The sequence below is a fragment of the Lathyrus oleraceus genome, chromosome 6, assembly GCF_024323335.1.
Source record: "Lathyrus oleraceus cultivar Zhongwan6 chromosome 6, CAAS_Psat_ZW6_1.0, whole genome shotgun sequence".
Lineage (NCBI taxonomy): Eukaryota > Viridiplantae > Streptophyta > Magnoliopsida > Fabales > Fabaceae > Lathyrus > Lathyrus oleraceus.
In genome coordinates this window covers 335,005,338-335,014,888 of record NC_066584.1, presented here as the reverse complement: position 1 = coordinate 335,014,888, position 9,551 = coordinate 335,005,338, and the positions used below count along the sequence as shown (strand labels likewise).

At 39.8% G+C, this 9,551-nt stretch overlaps 1 non-coding gene across 1 annotated transcript; it reads left to right on the top strand.

The window, feature by feature from the left end:
- Positions 1 to 9,375: 9,375 nt before the first annotated feature.
- On the top strand, positions 9,376 to 9,482 carry LOC127099760 (small nucleolar RNA R71). Its single transcript, XR_007794233.1, has one exon. It is a non-coding gene; the product is annotated as a small nucleolar RNA R71 (small nucleolar RNA).
- The last annotated feature ends 69 nt before the right edge of the window (positions 9,483 to 9,551 follow it).

The following is a 9,551-nucleotide window of genomic DNA, read 5'->3' as shown; positions in this document are numbered from 1 at the left end:
ACGTAGCTTTCCAGGGAAGAGTCGTAACCTAGTGTTGAAAAGGAGAACAGAATCGCCTACATTGAAGTTTTTCTTTACTATTCTTTTGTCGTGATAGGCTTTTGTCCTCTCTTTATATATTTTTGCATTCTCGTAGGCAGATTGCCTAAGTTCTTCTAATTTATGAATGTCTAGGGTACGCTTTTCTCCAGCGGTTAGGTAGTCTAAATTCAAAGTTTTAATGGCCCAATAGGCTTTATGCTCTAACTCAAAAGGTAAGTGACAGGATTTTCCATAAACTAGTTGATAAGGAGTAGTTCCTATAGGGGTTTTGAAAGCGGTTCTATAGGCCCATAATGCTTCTTGAAGCTTCTGAGACCAGTCCCTCCTAGAAATAGAAACAGTTTTCTCTAGGATTTGTTTTATCTCCCTATTAGATACTTCTACTTGGCCACTAGTTTGTGGATGGTATGGTGTTGCTACTTTATGCCTAACTCCATATTTTCTTAAAGGTTTGTCAAATATTCTCGATATAAAGTGTGATCCTCCATCGCTTATGACTAAACATGGTGTTCCAAATCTAGGGAATATATAGTTTTTAAATAGTTTGATTACTACCCTAGTGTCGTTTGTGGGTGCAGCTATAGCTTCAATCCACTTAGACACATAGTCTACAGCTACTAAGATATACCTGTTTCCTAAGGATGGTGGAAAGGGTCCCATGAAATCTATACCCCATACGTCAAAGAGTTCTACTTCCTGAATGTTTCTTAAGGGCATTTCATCACGTCTTGAAATGTTTCCAGTGCGTTGGCATCTATCACATTTGACAATGCAAGCATAGACATCACGCCACATGGTAGGCCAGAATAGGCCAGCTTGAAGAATCTTGGCGTATGTCTTAGAGGTGCTCGCATGTCCACCATAGGGTGCAGAATGACAATGCTTGATAATACTATTTACCTCTTCTTCTGGAACGCAACGGCGAAAGATGCCATTTTTACCCCTTTTGAAATGGAGCGGTTCGTCCCAATAGAAGTTTCTCACATCATGGAAGAATTTCTTCTTGCGGTGGTAGTCAAGATCAGGGGGTACTATATCAGCAGCTAGGTAATTAACGAAATCTGCATACCAGGGTACGTTATTTATTGCTAAGGAATTTTGGGGGTGCTCATAAGGATCTAGGTTATTATCTTCAATGGTTTCTACTCTAGCGATCAGTCTATCATAGGCGAAATCATCGTTTATGGGTACTAGTTCTGGTTTTAGATGTTCTAGCCTAGAAAGGTGATCGACTACTACATTTTCAGTGCCTTTTTTATCTCTTATATCTAAATCAAACTCTTGTGGTAATAGAATCCATCGGAGTAACCTGGGCTGGGCATCTTTTTTACTTAATAGGTAACGAATGGCAGCATGATCGGTGTAAACAATAATTTTTGCTCCTACTAGATAAGATCTAAATTTGTCTATAGCGAAAACTACAACGAGTAATTCTTTTTCAGTTGTTGCGTAGTTAAGTTGGGCAGCATCTAGGGTTCTACTGGCATAATAAAAGGCATGTAATTTTTTATCTTTCCTTTGTCCTAGAACGGCTCCAACTGCATAATCACTAGCATCGCACATTATCTCAAAGGTTCCGACCAATCAGGCGGTTTCATAATAGGTGCTGAGATTAATGCTTGCTTTAAAAGATTAAATGCGTCATTACATTTTTCATCAAAAATGAATTCAACATCTTTCATTAAAAGTCTGGTTAACGGTTTAGTTATTTTGGAGAAGTCCTTAATAAAACGCTGGTAGAATCCAGCGTGTCCAAGAAAGCGCCGGACTTCTCTGATGGTTTTTGGGGGTTTTAGGTTTTCTATAACTTCTATTTTAGCTTTATCTACCTCTATACCTTTTTCGGAAACTATATGTCCTAAAACTATTCCTTCGGTCACCATGAAATGACATTTTTCCCAATTTAGCACGAGGTTCACCTCCACGCATCTCTCCAGGATTTTCTCAAGGTTAGCAAGACAATTGTGGAAATCGAATCCGTAAACCGAGAAATCATCCATAAACACTTCCATGATACCATCTAGTTAATCTGAGAATATTGACACCATGCAGCGTTGGAAAGTAGATGGGGCGTTACAGAGGCCAAATGACATTCGTCTGTAGGCAAAAGTTCCATAAGGGCATGTAAAGGTAGTTTTTTCTTGATCTTCGGGGTGAATATGTATTTGGAAGAATCTGGAGTATCCATCTAGATAGCAGAAGTAAGAGTGTCTGGCTAGACGCTCCAACATTTGGTCTATAAATGGTAAAGGGAAATGATCCTTCCTAGTTGCTTTATTTAATTTTCTATAATCTATACACATCCGCCATCCTCCTTCTAAACGTTTTGCTACATGTTCGCCTTTATCGTTTTGCACGACTGTGATGCCTCCCTTTTTAGGTACTACATACACAGGGCTCACCCACTTACTATCCGAGATCTGATAGATTATACCTGCCTCAAGTAACTTGAGAACTTCCTTCTTAACAACATCACTCATTATAGGGTTTATTCTTCTCTGATGCTCCCTAGAGGGTTTTGAATCTTCTTCGAGCGAAATCCGATGCCTGCATACGGATGGGCTTATACCTTTCAGGTCAGAGATATTATATCCTAAGGATGAGGGATATCTTCGTAAAACGTCTAAAAGTTGGTTCGTTTCCTCTTGGCTCAAGGTAGCACTAACTATCACTGGACGGTTCATCTTTTCATCGAGGAACTCATATCTCAGGTTCTTAGGCAGTTCCTTAAGTGCTAAGGTTGGTTTCTTAGGGCATGGTGTAGCACCTCAAAATTGCACCTCTCATTTTGTACATACATTTTCATTTTAGGTCATTAACATTGCATTTCATTTGCATAAGTCCATCACCAGTCATCAGGCAAGACTGGTCAGGAGATTTAGCTGTGCAAGCAAGCAAGTGCATTTTCTATGGAATCAAAGCCCTAGGGTTGGTATAATGAGTTCACATGATTCAAGAATCATTTTGAAGTGGTTTGGCAAGGCATTGGAGGCTCAAAGCTCATCAGTCAATGATCAAATCATCTGAAACCCTAAAAAGTCAACAAAAGTCAACTGTCAATTCAACCATGGATTTGAAGGTGGGAGAGGGTTAGAGATGCCTCATTCATGTGGGGACAAGTCTCATTTGACATTTCAAACATCAACATTGAAGAATTTGAAGCCAGATCAAAACTTTCCAAAAATAGCAGGTGACCTGTAATTTGAATTTGCCCAAAATGGAAAGGTTTTCAACTCAAGATTACATCATCAAGAAAGCTTCAAATGAAATTTTGTCCCACATGAAGAGCTTTCTCTCCCATTTCCAAAAAGTCCAAGATCATGGATTTCTCATGTATGGTTGAAAAGATATGGATCAATCTTGGCCAAATGTGGTTTGAACTTCAAATGTGCATAACTTTCAAACCAAAAGTCCAAATTAAGTGGTTCTTTTTGCATTGTTCTTGTTTTGACCTATACTTTCCAAATCATGCATCATATTACACCAATTCTCATCACATAATCATTTTCATTTTCACTTAATTTTTGGAGGGAAAATTAAAGTTCAAATTTGGTTCATTGTTTAAGCATTCTACCACTTCCATTGGCTCCAAAATGACCTTTTGAGTGAAACTCAAATGCATTTCGTGTACTGCTCATCCATAATGTTCATGCATAAGGTGAAATATCAATTTTGCACTTACACCTCTTTTTTGCTAATCCATTTACCATTTGGCTAAGCATGATTAGGAGGGAGTATATAACACAAATCATAACTGTTTTTGCAGAATAACATTCATTTTTTCAGATTCGGATCAAAACCTATCAAACTTTCTCTCACTTTTTTCTTTCAAATTCTTCAAATACATTGCACTTTTCTTGCTTGATTCATCATCTGGAGGCATTATGGAGCAAGTTTGAAGAAAGATCCAAAGGAATTCGTGCAAGGTTGAAGTATTCTTGAAGCTTTGAAGCATCCATGGCAGATCTAAATTCTGGAGGATTCATGTGCAATTGAGCCTTAATTCTTCATCTAATCATCCATACAAGTGTTCTAGAAGAGATTGGAAGCATTACACAGCCTGAACAACACAAAATCCAAAGCTGCTTCTTCAAGAGGTTCTAAATCGAATCTCTCCTTTCTTAAAATGATTGTGCTATTGTTGTTCATCTTTCAATGCTGGTTAACCTGAGCTTTAGATCATTAAATTTCGTGCAGAATTGAGTGAGTTAGGTCAAGTTAAAGGTTCATGCCTGAAAATATATTTGCTCGATTCTTCTTGTATGTGTGGATTTAACCTTAGCTATGCTTGGATTCGTGTTGTGTGTTGAAAGATCTATCTATTGATGTGCTTATCTTTGAAATCTGAGAAATTTGTTCTTGACCATGCACTGTTCATGATCAACTTGATGAAGATGATGAAAATAATTTCCAGGCACGCGTTTGATCCATTAGATTGTGTTTTCTGAGTTTTTGCATGTGTTTGTGAAACTCGCTTCTGATTGGTGCATGCCTTTGCCATGCGCGCGTTCCCATTGGCTATCACCAGCGTTTAATGAAACACTGCGTTTTGCAGCTGAGCGCGCTTCCCACATTTCAAATGTTGCCTCTGTTCGATTCTGGCTCAGGCCACTTATTCCAAATGCATTTCATATTTTCCCTTTTCCCTCCATGATATTCATATGTTATGCTTTATCACTTTTTTATTTTTTTTCACCTTCCAAAATTCATAAATAATTGAATAATGATCCAAAAATTGTGAGATTTTTTGCATGATGTTCCTTATCCTGTCTAGTATTTTATGAGCATTTTTTCATAAATTGTGCACGGCTGGAAAATATTTGGTGCTAGGGTTTGTGTACATGTGTCCATTCTTGACATTGCCTTGCCATATCCTTTGTGAAATGCTGGTTGCTTATCCAATGGATCTGAAATTTTACATGTTGAAACTAGACTCCTTGCTTGACATTTTGGTGTTGATTTGGTATTTTTACCGTTTATGGTTTCTGATTTATGATCATGTTAAGGTAGGTGTGACAATTGGTGTCACACCTTGTGATGTCCAACATGATTAATTTGTTTGCCATGCCAAATGAATTCCAAATGCCTTGATTTTTTGTATGATGCTTGATATGGATATTGTGGTTGCTCATGATTTTTGTTGGAAATTTTGGATTGATTTCCGATTTGATTGAGATTTTTCATTCTGGATGGTCATGTTTGAGCTTTTGAATTGTCTTGATTTTCATTTGATCATGAAATGCTTGTTCTTTATCCTATGAACGTGAAACCTTGCACATTATTTCTAGACATGTTAAAGGGTGTTTTGGCTTTGATTTGAGGTTTTTACCATGAATCATTTCTGTTTTAGGCCTATGCTAAGTTGGTGTGCCATTTGGTGTCACACATGTGCTTGATTGTGCTTGCCTTGACTTATGCAATTTGATTACCATGCCTAATGATGTCCAATGCCTCTAATTTTTTGTGTGATGATCATGTTGTATGTTCTGTTCACTCATGAATTTTACAAGATTATTTGAATCATTTTTGAATTTATGTGCATTTGTTCATTCTGATGTCACAATATGGTCACAACTTGCATACCTTGCCATATTTGGTTCATGAAATGAATTTGGTTGATGATATTGATGTGGGACTTTTTGGATTGTGTTTTTGATTGGTTGAAGATGATTCATGTCAAATTTCATGTTCTGTTTTGAATTTTTTCTCCATCTTTGACCCTAGGCCTTGACCTAGTGGTTTGTGACTCACAGTTGAGCTTTGATTTCAGGTTTACACATCCAAGTCCATAGTTGACGATGCTCACTCATTTGGATTGATTAATTGGTTGATGTTGACTAACTTTGAGTTGTTTTGTAGGTTGATGCCAAGTTGTTTGTGTTATGCCCATTGGCTTGTGCCTTGCACACTGTTGCATTGCTTGCTTATTTGTCTGATTGTGTGATTGACTGTCTGTCTGATTGTTTGACTTGTATACTGATTGGGTTAGATTTTTTTCAGGTACATAAGTTGCTTAAGTTCTTTTGAACTTGCTTTTGCTTTTGCTTGGTTGCTTAACCATTTGAGGTATAACTCTCTGACTTCATGTAGTCTGGAAGACCTGTCCTGTTACTGGGCAGACACCTGTCTGAAGCCCTCCTTAAGAGGCAATGCTTGTGTTTGTTTATCTTTGTGCCAAGCAGGAAAAGTCCTCTATGAGGCAATTGGCAGATAAAAGAGATGTGCAATCCATCTCCTGCTATTCAGTGTGTCATTCACTTTGCTCACACCCCTTCTGTTGATGCATTGTGGATATTAACCCAAAATCTTTGTTGTGTCAGTCATCTGTGGAGAAGAGTTCCAACTTTCTGAACTCCCACACTTTCATCTGTCTGAAGCTCTCCCAGGCCAGGGATAAGAGATGTGAGGTCCTACCCTCACTTCCCATTTCATCTGCTTCACCCTAACTCTCAATGTTAGGGTTAAGAGCTAACTACACCCGATTCCAATTGGCTTGTGTTTCACAGCCTAACCTTGTGTGAGCCCACTTTGTTTGTATATAGTGTGTGCTAATTGTGTGTATGTTTGCTTTGCCTGTGCTGTTTAAGATAGCTTGCTCCCTGTGCAAGTTAGATAGAAACCTTAATATAGGGATCGTATGCATGACAACTTCTAGGCTCGAGTCGTAGTCTCCCTAGTAGTTTGTGTCTCCCTTTGTATCTGGTTAGGCTAGTCCTTTTTCCCTGTTAAGGGGAACTACGTCGCCCTGATCCTCATACCAGATGAGGTACGTAGGCAGGAGATGAGCTGATCTCTCCGGGCGCCCTTTTCTTTTTCAACCCCTTTGTGTTGTGTTGGAGTCTAACATAAGTCCAGCGATTGGCAGTTGGTTTCCGGTGTCTTGTTTGATTGTTGGAGTCTAACATAAGTCCAGCGATTGGCAGTTGGTTTCCTGTGTGTGTTTGTTGGTTCGGAGTCTGATGTAAGTCCAGCGATTGGCATTCGGTTTCCATGTTTGCCTGTTTGTGTGGAGTCTGACGTAAGTCCATCGATTGGCAGTCGGTTTCCTGTGTGGTTTTGTTTGGCGTGCGTTAGCCGAGCTACGAGTGCTCTGATTCTTCTTCTGTCAGAGAAGATACGTATGCATAGGATGCGACATCCTAGCGAGCACGTTTCCCCTGTCCCGAACTACATCGACTCTGATGTCTGTGCCTGACAGACTACGTAGGCCCGGGATGCGATATCCTGCCGAGTTAGTTTCTTTTGTCGTTTCTGTGTCTCTTTCCAGCTTGTGTGTGCAGTTGTTTTGAGCAGTTTTAGCAACCTTTATCCTTTCCTTTTGTGCGTGGATCCCGTCGAGTACGACGGATGCGTAGGGGTGCTAATACCTTCCCTTCGCATAACCGACTCCCGATCCCATCTCTCTCTGGTCGCGAGACCATGTATTTTCCAGGTTTACTTCGAGCGTTTCCTTTCCCTCTTTTGGGATAAATAACGCACGGTGGCGGCTCTGTTGTTTTCGTTTTCCCGCCGGTTTTTCGCGTAATGCGACACATGGCATAGGATCTGGAGTAAGGGATAAACATTCGTAAAGGTTATCATCGATGTAAGGTTCTTTAAAGTCATCATCTTTCTTTATGGGGGTTCATGGTAACTTAATAATTTCTTTTTGTTCTAATTCTCTAACACATTCATCAATGATATCTAAGGCATAACACGAGTCTCCCATCACAGATGCCATAAGAAATTTCGAAAGTATAAATTCTATTTTCTGGTCGCCTACCTCAAATGTCAACTTTCCTTTCTTGACATCTATTATGGCTCCTGCAGTCGATAAGAATGGTCTACCTAGAAGGATTGGTATATCATTGTCCTCTTTGATGTCTATGACGACAAAATCAGTAGGGATAAATAGTTGACCTATCCTAACAGGAACATCTTCTAAAATGCCTATCGGATATTTGACAGATCTATCGGCTAACTGAAGTGACATCTTAATGGGTTGTAATTCTCCTAAGTTTAATCTCTCACAAACTGCTACAGGCATTAAGCTCACACTAGCTCCTAAGTCTAGAAAAGCTTTTTCGATGACATGATTACCCAAAAGGCAAGGGATGGAGAAACTTCCAGGATCTTTATCTTTCTCTGCTAATTTGTCCTCGGAAATAGCATTACATTCCAAAGGCTTTGGATCGTCAAGTCTACGTTTGTTGGTAAGGATGTCTTTCAGAAACTTTGCATAAGAAGGTATTTGGGTGATGGCTTCTGTGAAAGGGATTTCTACATGAAGTTTTTCTATAACTTTAATAAATTTTTGATATTGTTTATTGGTCTGGGTTTGTTTGAGTCTTTGCGGATATGGTATAGGTGGTTTATATGGCGGGGGCGGTACGTAAATTTTATCTTTAGGTTCTTCTCCTTTCTCTCGACTATCCTGGTTTTCAGGTTCCTCTGGTCCCTTTACTTCGTCCGGGGGTTTGGTACATGCCTTAGAAGTTTCGGGTTCACTCAATCTAGGGTTTGGTGGCTCATCATAAGCGTTCCACTTCGTAGGGTAATGGCATTGGCTTGTCCTCTCGGATTTTGTTGAGGTTGTCCAGGGAATTGTCTTCCAGGTGTAGTCTGAGGGGCTTGGTTTAAAGCTACCTGAGAGATCTGGGTTTCAAGCATCTTGGTATGAGTAACTATTTGGTCAACCTTGGTTCCTAACTGAGTAATCAATTCGTTAACATGAATGTTTTGGTTCATGAACTCCTTGTTTTGTTGGGTTTGAGCGGTGATACCATAATTTTCTCAAGGCTCGGCTTCGGTGGTACAGGTTGCATAGGTTGATTTGATCTTGGGGCTTGATAACTAGGTCTCGGAGGTGCATTATTTTGAATAGGGTTATTGTTTTTATAGGAGAAGTTCGGGTGATTCCTCCATCCAGGGTTATAGGTATTCGAATATGGGTTCCCTTGGGTGTAGTTCACTTGCTCAGAGTGAGTTTCATTCAATAGACTGCATTCTACGGATTGGTGTCCTTGGGTTCCACATATCTCACAATCCGACGAAACTGCGGCTACAGTATTCGGGTTCGTGTACATATGCTCGACTTTGAGGGCTAATGCGTCCATTTTAGCTTGCATCATGTCTATAGAGCTTAGTTCATGCACTCCTCCTTGGGCTTCCTTCTTCTTAACTGTCGCTCGTTCGACTCCCCATGATTGATGGTTTTGAGCCATGTCTTCGATGAGGGCACTAGCTTCAGGATAAAGTTTGTTCATCAGAGCACCGCCTGCGGCAGCGTCGATGGTCATCTTTGTGTTGTAATGAAGTCCATTATAGAAGGTTTGAATGATTAACCAATTTTCTAAGCCATGATGTGGGCATGCTCGTAACAACTCTTTATATCTCTCCCAAGCTTCGAACAACGATTCTCCTTGGTTTTGGGTAAATCTAGTTATATGGTTTCGAAGAACGGCGGTCTTACTCGGGGGAAAATATCTAGCAAGAAAAACTCTCCTAAGGTTATCCCAAGTCGTAATGGA